Raw genomic sequence first — 14,115 nt, 5'->3', positions numbered from 1 at the left:
AAGTAATTGTCCTTATTATATTTCAGCTTCAGTTACGGGTGCTCGTTGAACGTGTGAAGCGTGGATCCAAGCTTACTTTCCTTGGACTTTAACAGCTGGCTGGGTGGTCAATAACACTTGATAAGGTCCCTCCCACTTGGCACCCAAAAGTTCTTTATGCAACTTTTTCACATACACCCAGACTCCCGGGATGATGTCGTGTCCTCCTTCGGGTGGATTACCCCAAGCTGCCGATACCTGTCGGGAAACAGAACTAATAGCATTGGTTAGGTTCTGACAGTATGATAACAAAGTGTCACTCATTAAGTGAACATCAGCTTTCCTTAAATCAATAGTTCCTGGCAGCGACATGGATCTTCCTGTTATAATTGCAAATGGGCTTAGACCTGTAGTTCTGTTCAGGGTTGCCCTAATGCTACATAGCACTACTGGTAGTGCCTGGGGCCATGGTGTTCCTTCTTGGTGATACTTGGCAAGCCGTTGTTTCAGAGTTCGATTCATTCGTTCGTCTTGTCCTGATGATTGTGGATGATAAGGACAGTGTAAATCCCACGTAATGTTCAGTAACCTACAGACTTCTTGGCAGACAGCACCTGTGAAGTGTGTTCCCTGATTTGAGTCAATGCTACTTGGGACACCCCATCGGGGAATATAATACTTACACAAGACCTTTGCAGTGTGATTGGCTGTGGCTCTTTTAGTTGGGACAGCTTCTACCCATCTAGAGAATCTGTCGACCATGACAAGAATGTTAGTGTATCCTTGGCATGAAGGAAGAGATATGTAATCAACCTGCAGATGCTAGAATGGTCCGACAGGGGCAGGGGGCCTCAGTTGGGGCATTACCGTGATGGGTCCAGAATTATTTTTCTGGCAGACCACACAGCGGTCTACTACCAGCTGGGCATGTTTTTTAAATCCTCGACCCCACCAGCTTTTCTGGAACCGTACCGTCATCTGTTGTGAGGCCAAGTGTCCCCACGAGTGGATCTGTTGGGCTAAAAAAGGCATAAGCGCTTGTGGCGCGACTGGCTTGTCGGTAACTCTTTCTCTCCAGACACCATCTTCACATAGCTTAATTCCTGCCTCAATCCATGTCCATTTTTCCTCTCGGGAGCACTCGCCTTGCATTGTTTGAAGGTCTCGTGTCAGAGTCCTGAGTGCTTTCAATCTACACATCTGTGTTGGTCCTTCTGGGGGAACGGCCTGTGAGGCGGCATCTTTAGCTGCCTGGTCGGCTAGAGCATTTCCCTGTGCTTCCGTGGTATTTTCCTTGGTATGGGCTTTATACTTCAGGATGGACACTTCCTGAGGTAATTGTATGGCCTCTAGTAAGTCTCGGATTTCTTTTCCATTTCGGATAGGTGTACCAGCAGCAGTGAGGAATCCCCTTTTCCGCCATAACAGACCAAAGTTGTGAGCGACTCCAAAAGCATAACGCGAATCTGTGTAGACATTAGCTGTCTGTCCTTCTGCTATTCGACATGCTTCTGACAGGGCCCATAACTTGGCCTGTTGTGCTGACGTTCCTGAGGGTAAACATCCTTTTGCCACTACCTCATATAAGGTTGTAACTGCCCATCCTGCTTTCCTGGTACCATTGTCAACAAAGAAGGAACCATCTGTACAGGATAAGGTCTGGGTTGTGCAGAGGCTCCTCTGCTGCTAAGGCTGCTTCTTCTGTTTCTTTTAAAATCTCCACGCAGTCATGCTCTTCACATTCTCCCCCCTCTTACTCCCTCGATTCTGACATCGGGAGCATAGTTGCGGGATTAACTGGGCTGGCCCGGACGATATGGAGATTAGGAGCTTCCAAAACTGCTGTCCAGCGGGTCCATCTAGCTGCCGTCACCTGAGCCATTCTATTCATAGACAGCCAAGCATGTACGGTGTGGGGACACTTGACAATCAGCTTTTGGTCGAGGACTAGATGCGCTCGACATGTAGTTTCCATGGCCCTTAGGCAACTTCCCCATCCGAGAGCTACCGCATCCAGTTTTGCCGAATAATAGCCAATAGGTCTTTGCCGATCCCCATGTTCTTGTGTCAGTATAGCTGTCATGTATCCTTCTTTCTCATGGACAAACAGGGTAAATGGCTTACCACTGTTGGGGATTCCCAGAGCCGGTGCCGAACACAAAGCCTTTTTCAAACTCAGGAAGGCCTCTTGCTGTTCCTTAGTGAGGGTGATGGCTTCTTTAGAGGCACGTTTCCCCTTTAAAATATAATTCAATGGCTGAGCAAGCTGTGTGAAGGAGTCAATCCAATTTCTGTTAAAGTTACACAATCCCAAAAAGGACCTTAGTTCCTGAATAGTGGTGGTTTTTTTAGCAGCCCAAATGGCTGCAGTTCTATCCTGGGTAAGTTCTCTCTTTCCTTGTGAAATCTTTTGTTCCAGGTACACAACCTCTTCTTGGAATATTTGTGCTTTGTCGATGCTGGCTTTATGTCCTTTCAGCCAAAGGTGGTCCAGCAAAGCTCGTAAATCTTGTTCATGCTGTTCTTCCGTGTTTGAAGCTAGCAGGATATCATCTACATATTGGATGACTGTGAATTACAGGGGAGGTAATTCTCGCAAATGGCTTTGTAAAGCCATGTGGAATACCGTAGGGCTATTGTGGAAACCCTGCGGTAACCGGGTCCAAGTATACTGTTGTCCTTGGACCGTGAAAGCAAACCACTGTCGAACCTCCGGTGCCAGAGGCACCGACCAAAATCCGTTGGCCATATCTATAACCGAGAAATATTTATGTTCCGGTTTGAGGGCATTAAAAATGGTGGAGGGATCTGCGACCAAAGGAGTTTTTTGATCAATACACTGGTTAGCTTTCCTATAATTGACAGTCAAACGCCAAGTCTCATTAGATTTCTGTACCGGCCACACAGGGCTATTGGAGGAGCTATGCGTTTTAATAAGCACCCCTTGTTTCTCCAATTGCTGAATAACCGGGAAGATTCCCGCGATGGCAGTTGGACTGATGGGATACTGTTTAGTGCATGGAGGCTTGGTCCCGGTAAATGACGGAGGCTCCATCTGGAGTAGGCCACAATCATTCTTATCTTTAGCCCATATCGGATGTTCCTTCAATTCTTCTTTCTTCAAAGTTCTAATTGACCATGTCACCCAACCATCCTCAAAATGCAACAATGAATCTACTTGGATTAGAACGTCCATTCCCAAAAGGGGTTGATCTACTGGGCCTATCCAGACCGGCATGGTTAGTTCATGTGGACCCAGCCCTAAGTACCGGCGTTGTCCTTTTAATTTCCATTTTATGGCCCCCAACTCCATAGGCTGTACGTGCCCTGTGGTGTATGTAGCACACAAATCATAGACTCCACACGGTCTGATGTTGATCTAACTGCTGTGACCTTCGTCCTTTATTGTTCAGCTCCAGAGTGCCTCTCAGGTGTGGCGGTCAGCCTTATATAGCGCCTGTTGCAGGTACTACCAGGTTTCCCACCACAGCGCCCTCTGTGGTGTTGCATAGTGCTTACATTACATTTAAAGTACTGGGACGATACACACATCATTACATTACATCACCTTCCCCCCCCCCACCCCCCGTCCCCACCAGGACGCAGGAGAACGATACACACATCATTACATAACATCACACTTGTCCAACGGAAGGCGGATAGGCATAGACAGTGCGTTAGTATGGTACATATTATCTGGTACATTAACTAGTTATTGACTGGTAACGGATCCTTGATTTCCTTGTTAGCCGTTATCATTAATTGTACTTCATCCATTATTTTACACAAATACAGTGGCCATTCAGCATTAAAAAATTAATTCTTATTAGAAATTCGCCATCTCACATTAACATAGCTCATTTTGGACTCGCTCTGCCTTACAGAAGTCCTTTGTGGGGACCACCTCTTGGTACGGCCCTTTTAAGACTCCCGGGTGCATTTCCTTTTTAAGGCGCCATCTTTGATGCAGGAGGATTCCACGAGGCTTCTCCTTTGGCGTCACCATCTTTGATGCTCTGCTGCTCTGAGCACGATGCCGCTGCCATCTGCTTCTCCGCCGCTCCGGATGCCCTCTGCCGTTGCAGCCTCCGCTCCCCTCCGCTGCCACCGCCTCTCCTGCGGCCGTCGTGGTCTCTCCAGCGGCCGCACTTGCCGCCTCCCCCGCGGCCTCCGTAGCGGTCTCTCATGCGGCCGCCGACCTCCAGCTGCTGTCGCCGTCCGACTCTAACAGCTCCTCGGCGGGGTGCGCCCAATGGCAACTTCCTCGGCGGGCTCTTCCGAACCGTCGGCCATCCTGGATCCCTCGTACCCCGCCTGCTCACCCCCCCGCCCCCGCTAGGCCCCTCTCTGCAGGGCTGCTTGCCTGTGGGGGCTGAGGCTGCAGGATCTCTGTGTGAGGCCTGGGGCTGGGGCTGACCTGTGGGGGGATTGAGGCTGCAGCTCCAGCTCGGTCGGCGCTGCTCTCTGGGGACCCGGGGCACGGCAGCACCCCGGGGAGCAGCAACCTGTGGAGTGGTGAAGTCTTCCCAGCTCCCACGGACCGTCCCCCTCCAACTCCGGCCGAGGAATGTCGGCCCATCGCCTGCAACGACCCACAAAGGTAAAGCGTGCGCCTCGTCCCCGTGGGATACCTGCTCCATCACTCTGCCGAGAACAGGTATCAGTTCCCTGGTGTAGGTACGCAGCTTCGCCGTGACCGGGACCAGCTTGGGTCGTGCAGCCGGGTTAATCCACAGTTTATCAAAAGTTCTCCGACTCATCAACGATGGACCCGAGCCCGTGTCCACTTCCAAACTCACTGGGACTCCGTTGATTTTTACTTCCCTTATCACTGGGGGCGAATCGTCGGTACACGTATACAGTCCAAGCACCTCATCTTTTTCTACCTGCTCCTCGCTAAACAGTAGATCATCCCCCATCTTCTCAGCCACATGGCGAGTCTGATTTCTTTTACACATACGCTGAAGGTGGCCTTTAACGTGGCAGGTATTGCACGTGTACTCCGCAAACCTGCACCAGTGAGCCCTATGGCTTCCTCCACAACGCCAGCATGGTGCTGCTTGATTGACCCCCCTCAGCGGACTCTGAGTTCCAGGATCCCGAGGTCCGTGCTCTCTGCCCTGGGCAGAGCCACGTTCTGCAGTTTTGTCCGTGGTGGGCGCTATCCTGTGGACAGTGTCTGCCGGATTCGAGACTGTGTGGATTATTTGCTTGATGCTGCAAGTCGAGGTCATAAATGCCCGGCTGATGGTGATGGCCTTTGTCAGAGTGACTGTGGGTTCCGTGGCTAGCAGCTTGTGAAGGAGGCCCTCGTGGCCAATCCCCATAACAAAAACGTCCCGCAAAGCCTCGTCAAGCTGTGCGCCAAAATCACACGACCCCGCGAGTCTCCTGAGGTCCGCAGCATATTTGGTGACATCCTGGCCCTCGGGTCTGCAGTGATGGTAAAATTTGTATCTGGCCATGAGGATGCTCTCCTTCGGTTTCAACTGGTCACGAATGAGTTCAGGCAGCTCCTCGTATGACTTGTCCCTGGTGCTCCCGGGTGCCAGCAAATCCCTGACGAGACAGTAAACATCATCACCACAACTGGAAAACAATATCGCCTTATGCTTCTCTCTCATTGCGTCTGTGTCCTCCGTCAGGTCGTTTGCTATGAAGTAGTACTCGAGCCTTTCCATAAAGGCCTCCCAATCATTGCCCACCGTAAAATCCTTTAGCGAGCCCAGAGTGGCCATGGTTGCGTGGAGTTCGTCCGCTTCCTAGTCGCCAATGTGGTGTATGTTGCACACAAATCACTGACTCCACACGGTCTGGTGTTGATCTAACTGCTGTGACCTTCGTCCTTTATTGTTCAGCTCCAGAGCGCCTCTCAGGTGTGGTGGTCAGCTTTATATAGCGCCTGTTGCAGGTACTACCTGGTTTCCCACCACAGCGCCCTCTGTGGTGTGGCATAGTGCTTACATTACATTTAAGGTACTGGGACGATACACACATCATTACATGCCCTACCATCCAATGGCAAAAAGTTTCCATATTGTAGGGGTAAGCATGTTAATTCCGCCCCTGTGTCTAAAAGACAGTCCACATCCTTATCGCCCACCCTCACAGTTATTAATAGCCCATCTCCCCTTTGTTGTATTAGTGCGAGGAGGTGGACCAGGGTGGGCTCTAATCGTTTTTTGCTATCCCAAGTAACTCCTTCTGTTGTTGTATTGTCAGTCGCTTAAATGTTTCTATGAGGTCATTATCTTGTGACAAGCCTGGTTTGTTGGCTGAATTGTATCGCTGGCTACGTCCTCTTCCCTGGCCACGACCTTGCTGTTTTGCCCTGCATCTCTTGGCCCAGTGACCTTCTTTCCCACAATAATAACATTTTCCGGGTAATTTTCCCAATAACTGTTTATCGGAATCCTGGGACTTCCATCCCACAGCCTGCAGAGCTCGGACTTTAGCTACCATATCCTGATCTAATTGATTACATCGATCCACCAATGCTGCAAAGGTAGTTCTTCTACCTTCCCAGTCCGGTAACACTACCTTAAGCATTTTGGACAGTTCTGGCTTTAGACCTGCCACGAAAGTTGCTTTCAGGGGTCCAAACACTTGTTCATCCATTTCCTCATCCATTTCCTCATCCGTATTATTCATACCCGAATGTTCTAGCCACATGCATCTAAACCGCTCGTCATACTCCAGGACCTCCTCTGTTCCTTTCTGTTGGCAGGCTGCAATTTTTACCCAGTCTGTCTTAGCTGGACTGAAGGCTTGCAGCCAGTGTTTAATCGCCTCCCACCCTGTGCCTAATTCTTGCTCATCCTGCCCCAAAGCTTCTTCTACCTTGTCGTACAATTTTCTTCCTTGTGTTTTTGGCACCATTATGGTCAAAATTTGCACTCCGTCCCAGGGATGAAGTTGATATATATTTCTTAAGCGGTCCAATTGGTCCCACGTTTTCACTCCCCCTTTCTTTGGATTGGGCAATTCCTTGGACCATTTATCAATTTTCTCTGGGTCTGCCGGATCGTGAAATAAGTACTCTGCATACACCGTTTTCCTCGTTTTTTTGGTTCCGCCCTCATCCGCAGTCTCTTCTGATTTGACTACAACTCATCTTTTTTTAAACGGGGCAAAGCGCACCCCTAATTCTTCATCCTCCGACCCTGTATCATCGGAGGACTCAGAATCCGTATCTATTCCTCGGTCGTGTCTTCGGGTTTGCGCTTTTAATTTATCCAAACATGGGTACCCTGGGAATTGACCAATACATTTTCCTTTTCCTATTACTGTCTCTTGACCTAATGATTTTTTCCATTCTTTAATTTCACCTTTAAGATCTTTAACTTCCGCTTCCGATTTTTCAAGTTCAAGTTTTTTCTGTTGCAGCTGTGCACAAACAGCTTGCAATTGGTCCTTTGTACTGGTCAGTTCTCGATCATGTTGGGAATGCATTATAATTTCATTCTGCTTTCGGATCTGTTCCATAACGGCTAGGGACCATCGAGTTCGCTCTTTATTTTTCATACAGGTCGTTTTTCCCCAGACCCTTTTAATCTCGTCCAAGGACCATTGTCCTTTGGAGGTTCCGTACTTTTGTTTGATCTTAATACAGGTTTTAGATAAGTTGAATTGTTGCTCTATGTATTCTTTCAACTGTTCGAGGATTTCATCTATCGAAACCTCAGGTGGTGCCTGCCCACCTTTAACAGTTGTAGGCAATTCTTTGCTCTTATCTCCTGCTGCCATAATACTGATTTCTTTACTGGGGTCTCGAGTCGTAGGCTTTCCAGCCGATCAGTGATTAATTTACTAACACACCCCCAAATTTAGACGTCTATGGGACCTTGAGCCGACTACCAACCGGAGGGTTCGCAAACCGGAGTCTTTCGGAATCGCGTAGAAGGAGAGGCGAATTTAGACTTTTGACCGAGGACTTTTATAAAGAGGAGTCCTTACCTCAGTATGTAGGTCCGATGTCCAAAATTCAGTTTCTTCCCTCAGCGATCGTGTTCGTGACGCCAAAATTATTAGATCTCTTAATTCCGAATGAAATACGAACTCCGGTTGTAGTTTTAATGTCACTTTATTTTGGCAGCAGCAACAAGCTTTTGGCTTTAAGCCAGGCCTTTGTCCTTCTGAGACCACATGGCCAATATGGCTGTACTTATACCTGGTTCAATTTACAGAAAAGAACTCGCATTCTTTGACCTTATTGGCTCAATTGATAGTCTTTTAACCTTTAATTGGCTCGCTACCCAAGGTCCTAAAATGTCAAGTTGATTGATGACTTAATGCAATGTGGACTGTGTTTTTTCAAAACTGCAGCTGGGATGCAGAGCTTGAATTCTCTATCATTGGTGGAAGGTTTAGAGGGGATTTAAGAGGGGGGGGGGGTTTCTTTACTCAGATGATTGTGGGGATCTAGAACTGGCTGCCTGGCAGAGTGTTGGATGCAGAAACCCTCACCATTTTTAAGAGATGGTTGGATGGGCACTTAAAGTGCCGTAACCTGCAGGGTTACGGCCCCAAAGCTGGTAATTGGGATTAGACTGGATGACATTTCGTTGGATGGCGCAGATACAATGGTAAGTACTGCAGGGAATCGAATACGGCCAGGGTGATCTCCTGGACTAGTTTTGATCGCCTGGATAGGTCGAGGAGGAATTTTCCCAGATTTTTTCTCTCAAAATTGGCCTGGGTTTTTATCTGGATTTTGCCTCTCCCAGGAGATCACACGGCTCCGTTTGGGGTGGAGTGTAGAATGTTTCAGTATAAGGGGTGTCGCAGTTGTGTGAGGCGGGCTGGTTGGGCTGGATGCTCTTTGCCTTTCCGTCATTGTTCATAGGTTTATATGTAACCTTTAGGGCTGCTGACCAAGGGCAGTGCGGCTCTTTGTCGGCCGACGCGGACACGATGGGCCGAAATGGCCTCCTGCGCTGTAAATTTCTGTTTTTCTATGTTTCTATGTTTTATGATTTAAATTTTTATTAAGGTTTTGCATGTTCAAATAATCACACTCACTGATATCACATTGGGCTTGGATCAGTCAACGTTCATTCTTTTCTAATAGAAGCTGTTCTTAAATATAAATGCCTTTTAATGGTTTTCGCTCTGCACAAGGCGTACAGCACAAACACAAGAATGTAAGGTTTTTTGGAAACAGGAAGATGGCATTAGCAACAAGCAGGTACATTTTTCACCTTCCAGCTCTACTACCTTCTCCCATTGTGTCAGAATGTTCTGTCTTCTCAAACACAGTGATACCTCATATCCCACATGCATTCTTTTCTGTATTTTCCAACATCTTTTGGGCTGATCAATAAAGCTGAGAAAAATTGGCGCGGAAATTCAGCTTTGGCAGGGTTACAGAATGGCAACAGTGGATCAACTGCTCTTGATAGACCCCACCCAATTGTTCCTTTCCGTGTCTTCAATGGACAGAAAAACCAGGCGGCGTGTATAATGAGCGGTTGACCTTATGCCGCCCGTTAGGTGTCTCAGTCGAAGTTGAGTTTCGTCCCCATTGTCTTTCAGGTAGACTGGTTTCATGACGTATGCATCTCACACTCTACTTCTGTAGGAGGAAGTCCAAACATTTAGAAAGAAGGAATGAACTTCCATTTATGTAGCATCTTTTACATCCTCAGCATTTTGGAGCCAATGAATTACTTTTCAAGTGTAGACATTGTTATGTAGGCAAAGGTAGCAGCCAATTTGTACACAGCAAAATCCCACAAACAGCTTTATTTTTTATTCATTCCTGGGATGTGGGCGTCGCTGGTAAGGCCAGCATTTATTGCCCATCCCTAATTGCCCTTGAGAAGGTGGTGGTGAGCCACCTTCTTGAACCACTGCAGTCCATGGGTTGAAGGTACTCCCAAAGTGCTGTTCGGGAGGGAATTCCAGGATTTTGACCCTGTGACGACGAAGGAATGACGATATATTTCCAGGTCTGGATGATGTGTGACTTCGGGGGGAACTTCCAGGTGATGGTGTTCCTATGTGCTCGCTGCCTTTGTACTTCTAGGTGGTAGAGGTCATAGGTTTGGGGGGTGCTGTTGAAGAAGCGAGTTGCTGCAGTGCATCTTATAGGTGGTACACACTGCATCCACGGTGCGCCGCTGGTGGAGAGAATGAATGTTTAAGGTGGTAGATGGGGTGCCAATCAAGCGAGCTGCTTTGTCCTGGATGATGTCGAGCTTCTTGACTGTTGTTGGAGCTGCACTCAAACAGGCTCATGGAGAGTATTCCATCAAACTCCTGACTTGTGCCTTGTAGATGGTGGCAAGGCTTTGGGGAGTCAGAAGGTGAGACACTCGCCACAGAATACCCAGCCTCTGACCTGCTCTTGTGGCCACAATATTTATGTGGCTGGTCCAGTTAAGTTTCTGGTTAATGCTGATCCCCAGGGTGTTGATTGTGGGGGATTCAGCGATGTAATGCCATTGAATATCAAGGGGAGGTGGTTAGACTCTTGCTTGTGGGAGATAGTATTTGCCTGACACTTGTGTGGTGCGAATGTTAATTGCCACTTATCAGTCTAAGCCTCAATGTCATCCAGGTCTTGCTGCATGTGGGCATGGACTGCTTCATTATCTGAGGAGTTGGGAATGGAACTGAACATTGTGCATTCATCAGTGAACATCCCCACTTCTGACATTATGATGGAGGGAAGGTCATTGATGAAGCAGCTGAAGATGGTTGGGGCCTAGGACACTACTCTGAGGAACTCCTGCAGCGATGTCCTGGAGCTGAGATGATTGACTTCCAACAACCACAACCATCTTCCTTGGATCTGAACAGGCTGATGGAGTCTTTGGTTTAACCTCTCATCCAGAAGAGAGCATCTCTCACAATGCAGTACTCTCTCAGTTCTGCACAGATATGCCATCTTAGATTATGTGGGCTAGACTTTCCACTTAGCTGGCCCATTTTTATGATTGTTACTTTCGGCTTTTTTTTTGGTGATAACTCAGCGATGTGAAATGGGTCTCAACGATGTGGAAGGCTGGCGTCTCTAGCAACGGCCTTTCTGCACATGTGTCTTCTTTTTTGCAAGGAAGGTTTCCCTTGATTTGGAAGGTCAGGGGTCATCTGGGCATGCGCAGAAGGCAAAGGGAGGGAGAGAGAGAGAGAGAGGAGAGATTGGAGAAAGATACAGAGAGACAGAGAGAGAGAGAGACAGAGAGAGTGACAGAGAGAGAGAGAGACAAAATAATCATCAATGTCCAACCTGGAAGAGTCGGCGGAGATTGGCCAGGATGTGGAGGGGAGAAGGAGGGCAAAACCCTTCTCTGACGAGTCCAATAAGGCCCTCATCCAGGAGGTGCACTTGAGGTGGGGCCAATTAACCCGGGGTAGGTGTGGGAAACCTTAATCCAGGGCGTATCGTAAAATCTGGGGCGAGATCGCCGATGTGGTTTCGTTGGCGTCCCACGAGGTGAGAGGTTTGGACCAGTGCTGCAACGCTGGAACAGCCTGGTTGCTTCGGCAAGAGTAAGAATTAAATAGATTTTAAATTGTAATGATCCACAGAATATTTAAATCTGCCGGATTGAAATTAAGCTGGTTATTCTTGCATAGATTCCCTGCTAAGATCTGGACAGGGTTCGGAACTTGCGCCATTTAAGTCTAATTTTGGCACCATCTCCTTTTGGGTTACGCTGGTGGATGGGGCACGACTGAGCAATGAGGGGTTCGGGTCACCTTCACCCAGACTGTATCAGTCTCTCCGGCTGCTGTCACTTACATAGTGACCCAGCCTGGACTGGGGGAGAGCTGCCCTTGCTCACTGTCTGCCCTGGGACACTTTCGAACATTAGCTGTTGTCATTGCCGAGCTCACCAGCAGGCCTGATTCCTGCCCCCCACCTTCCCCCCCCCGCCCCCCTCCGGTGGCCTGCATGGAGATTGTAGTCGAGATGTTTTTTGTCAAGCATTAGATCCTAAAATCTTATGAAATATTTTATCTGAACATAGATGCAATAACCATGCATCAATTGTCGATACAAATCATATTAGCATATAACATTGGAACCTGTTGTCTTTCCATGATAGTACCTAATCAATTAGCTTATGCCATGCCCTTGTCACGATTGCAGAGGAAGATATCTAAGAATCAGGCAGAGCGCAGGTGCACAGGAGGAGGCCCTTCCCAGCTGACTATCCTGACTGATTTAGAGGAACGCGCTGCGGCACTGGTGGATAGCCACAGTCGCTCGGCCACCCGTGGTGGTGCAGATCCCTTGCTTGTGTCACGTGAATAATGTGTAAAGCAGTGGTAATTCAAAGTAATGTAACAGTATTTCATTATAATATATGGATGATGTCATGTTATGCATGCAGCTTCTGTACTACTCTCAGGTTAACAATATAAGAACATAAGAAATAGGAGCAGGAGTAGGCCAACTGGTCCCTCGAGCCTGCTCCGCCATTTAATAAGATCATGGCTGATCTGATCTAGGGCTCAGCTCCACTTCCCTGCCTTCTCCCCATAACCCTTCACTCCCTTATCATTCAGATGTCTGTCTATCTCCGCCTCAAATATAGTCACTGATCCAGCCTCCACAGCAGTGAATTCCACATAGATGTACTACCATGATGTATTAATATATAAAGTCTCTCGGCCATGTTTATTACAGTAGTGCTGCTCCTCCTACGTATGCCAGGTTCAACTCTGCAGGTGCAAAAGGAGGCCGTAGCTGTCCCTGTACACTTACAGGTGATTATCACCACGGGTGGTGAGGAGGAGACCACAGAGCCAGAGGAGGAAATGCAGGATACCGAGGAGGATGCCCCTTGCATCCCGGTATCTGCTGTACCTGCAGCCACATCGTCGTCTTCGACGGAAGAAGTAGCGGGCCCAAGCGGCTTGCAGCAGGTGACTCCAAGGTATACAGTGCTCACGCTGACCCCACGGAGGTTGGCGCGCGCTGCGAAGGGCAGATCCCAACGAGGACATGATGACACTGTGCAGGGAGAGCATCGCCATCAGTCGATTGGTGGGTTGACCGGGAACATTGCCGCAATGTCCGCCCGCATATCGGAGGGTATGGAGTGCATGGTTGTGGCAATGGACCAAATGACTGCCGCCGTCCATGCCATGCAGTATGCGATAGTGTTGGGAGATGGCACTGCACTCCAAGGTGCTGTCCCACCAACCACCAGCACAGATGCGAGTCGGGAGGAAGAACTTCCTTCTGGCTCGGAAATCGTTTCATCAAAACGTCTTCTCCTCCTCCACCCCCTGAGGGGATGCTGCTACTCGCCCCCGCCCTCCCCTCAGCAGCAGGCCTTGAGGTCCCCTGCTGCAAGTTGTCCTGGTCCCATTACTCGGGGATTACTACTGGGGGCTAAGACAAGGGCGGGTGGGGGCGGTAAAGGATCTGGAGGGAAGCGTGGCCACAGGTAGGAAGGGAGGGGTGTTATTTAATGTTGATGTTGATTTTGTTACAAATTTCTTTAATGTTGGGGATGGTGGGAGGGTGCTGTATTTATTGTTGGTTGACTGTTGGGGGTCATCATCATCATCATCATCATCATAGGCAGTCCCTCGGAATCGAGCAAGACTTGCTTCCACTCCCAAAGTGAGTTCTTTGATGGCTGAACAGTCCGATACGAGAGTCACAGATCCTGTTACAGGTGGGACAGACATTCGTCGAGGGAATGTTGAAACTCCGCATCAATGTCTGCCTTTGTTGATAAGAAGCTCCTGAGATATAGGAAATGGTCCACGTTGTCCAGGGCCGTGCCGTGAATCTTGATGATTGGGGGGCAGTGCTGTGCGGCGGTGATAGGCTGGTGGAGGACCTTTGTCTTACGGATGTTAAACATAAGGCCCATGCTTTCATATGCCTCAGTGAATACATTGACTATATCCCGGAGTTCAGCCTCTGAATGTGTACAGACTCAGGCGTCGTCCGCATACTGCAGCTCAACGACAGAGGTTGGGGTGATCTTGGACCTGCCCTGGAGGCGGCATAGGTTAAACAGCTTCCCACTGGTTCTGTAGTTTAGTTCCACTCCAGCGGGGAGCTTGTTGATTGTCAGGTGGAGCATGGCGGCGCCCCCAAAAGTTTGTCAACATTCTTTGCCTGCTTCATGATGACTTGCAGGCCATGATCCTTACCAACGGATC

The sequence above is a fragment of the Pristiophorus japonicus genome, chromosome 3 (assembly GCF_044704955.1).
Source record: "Pristiophorus japonicus isolate sPriJap1 chromosome 3, sPriJap1.hap1, whole genome shotgun sequence".
In the NCBI taxonomy this organism is placed as follows: domain Eukaryota; kingdom Metazoa; phylum Chordata; class Chondrichthyes; family Pristiophoridae; genus Pristiophorus; species Pristiophorus japonicus.
Note: the sequence above shows the minus strand (reverse complement) of the source record.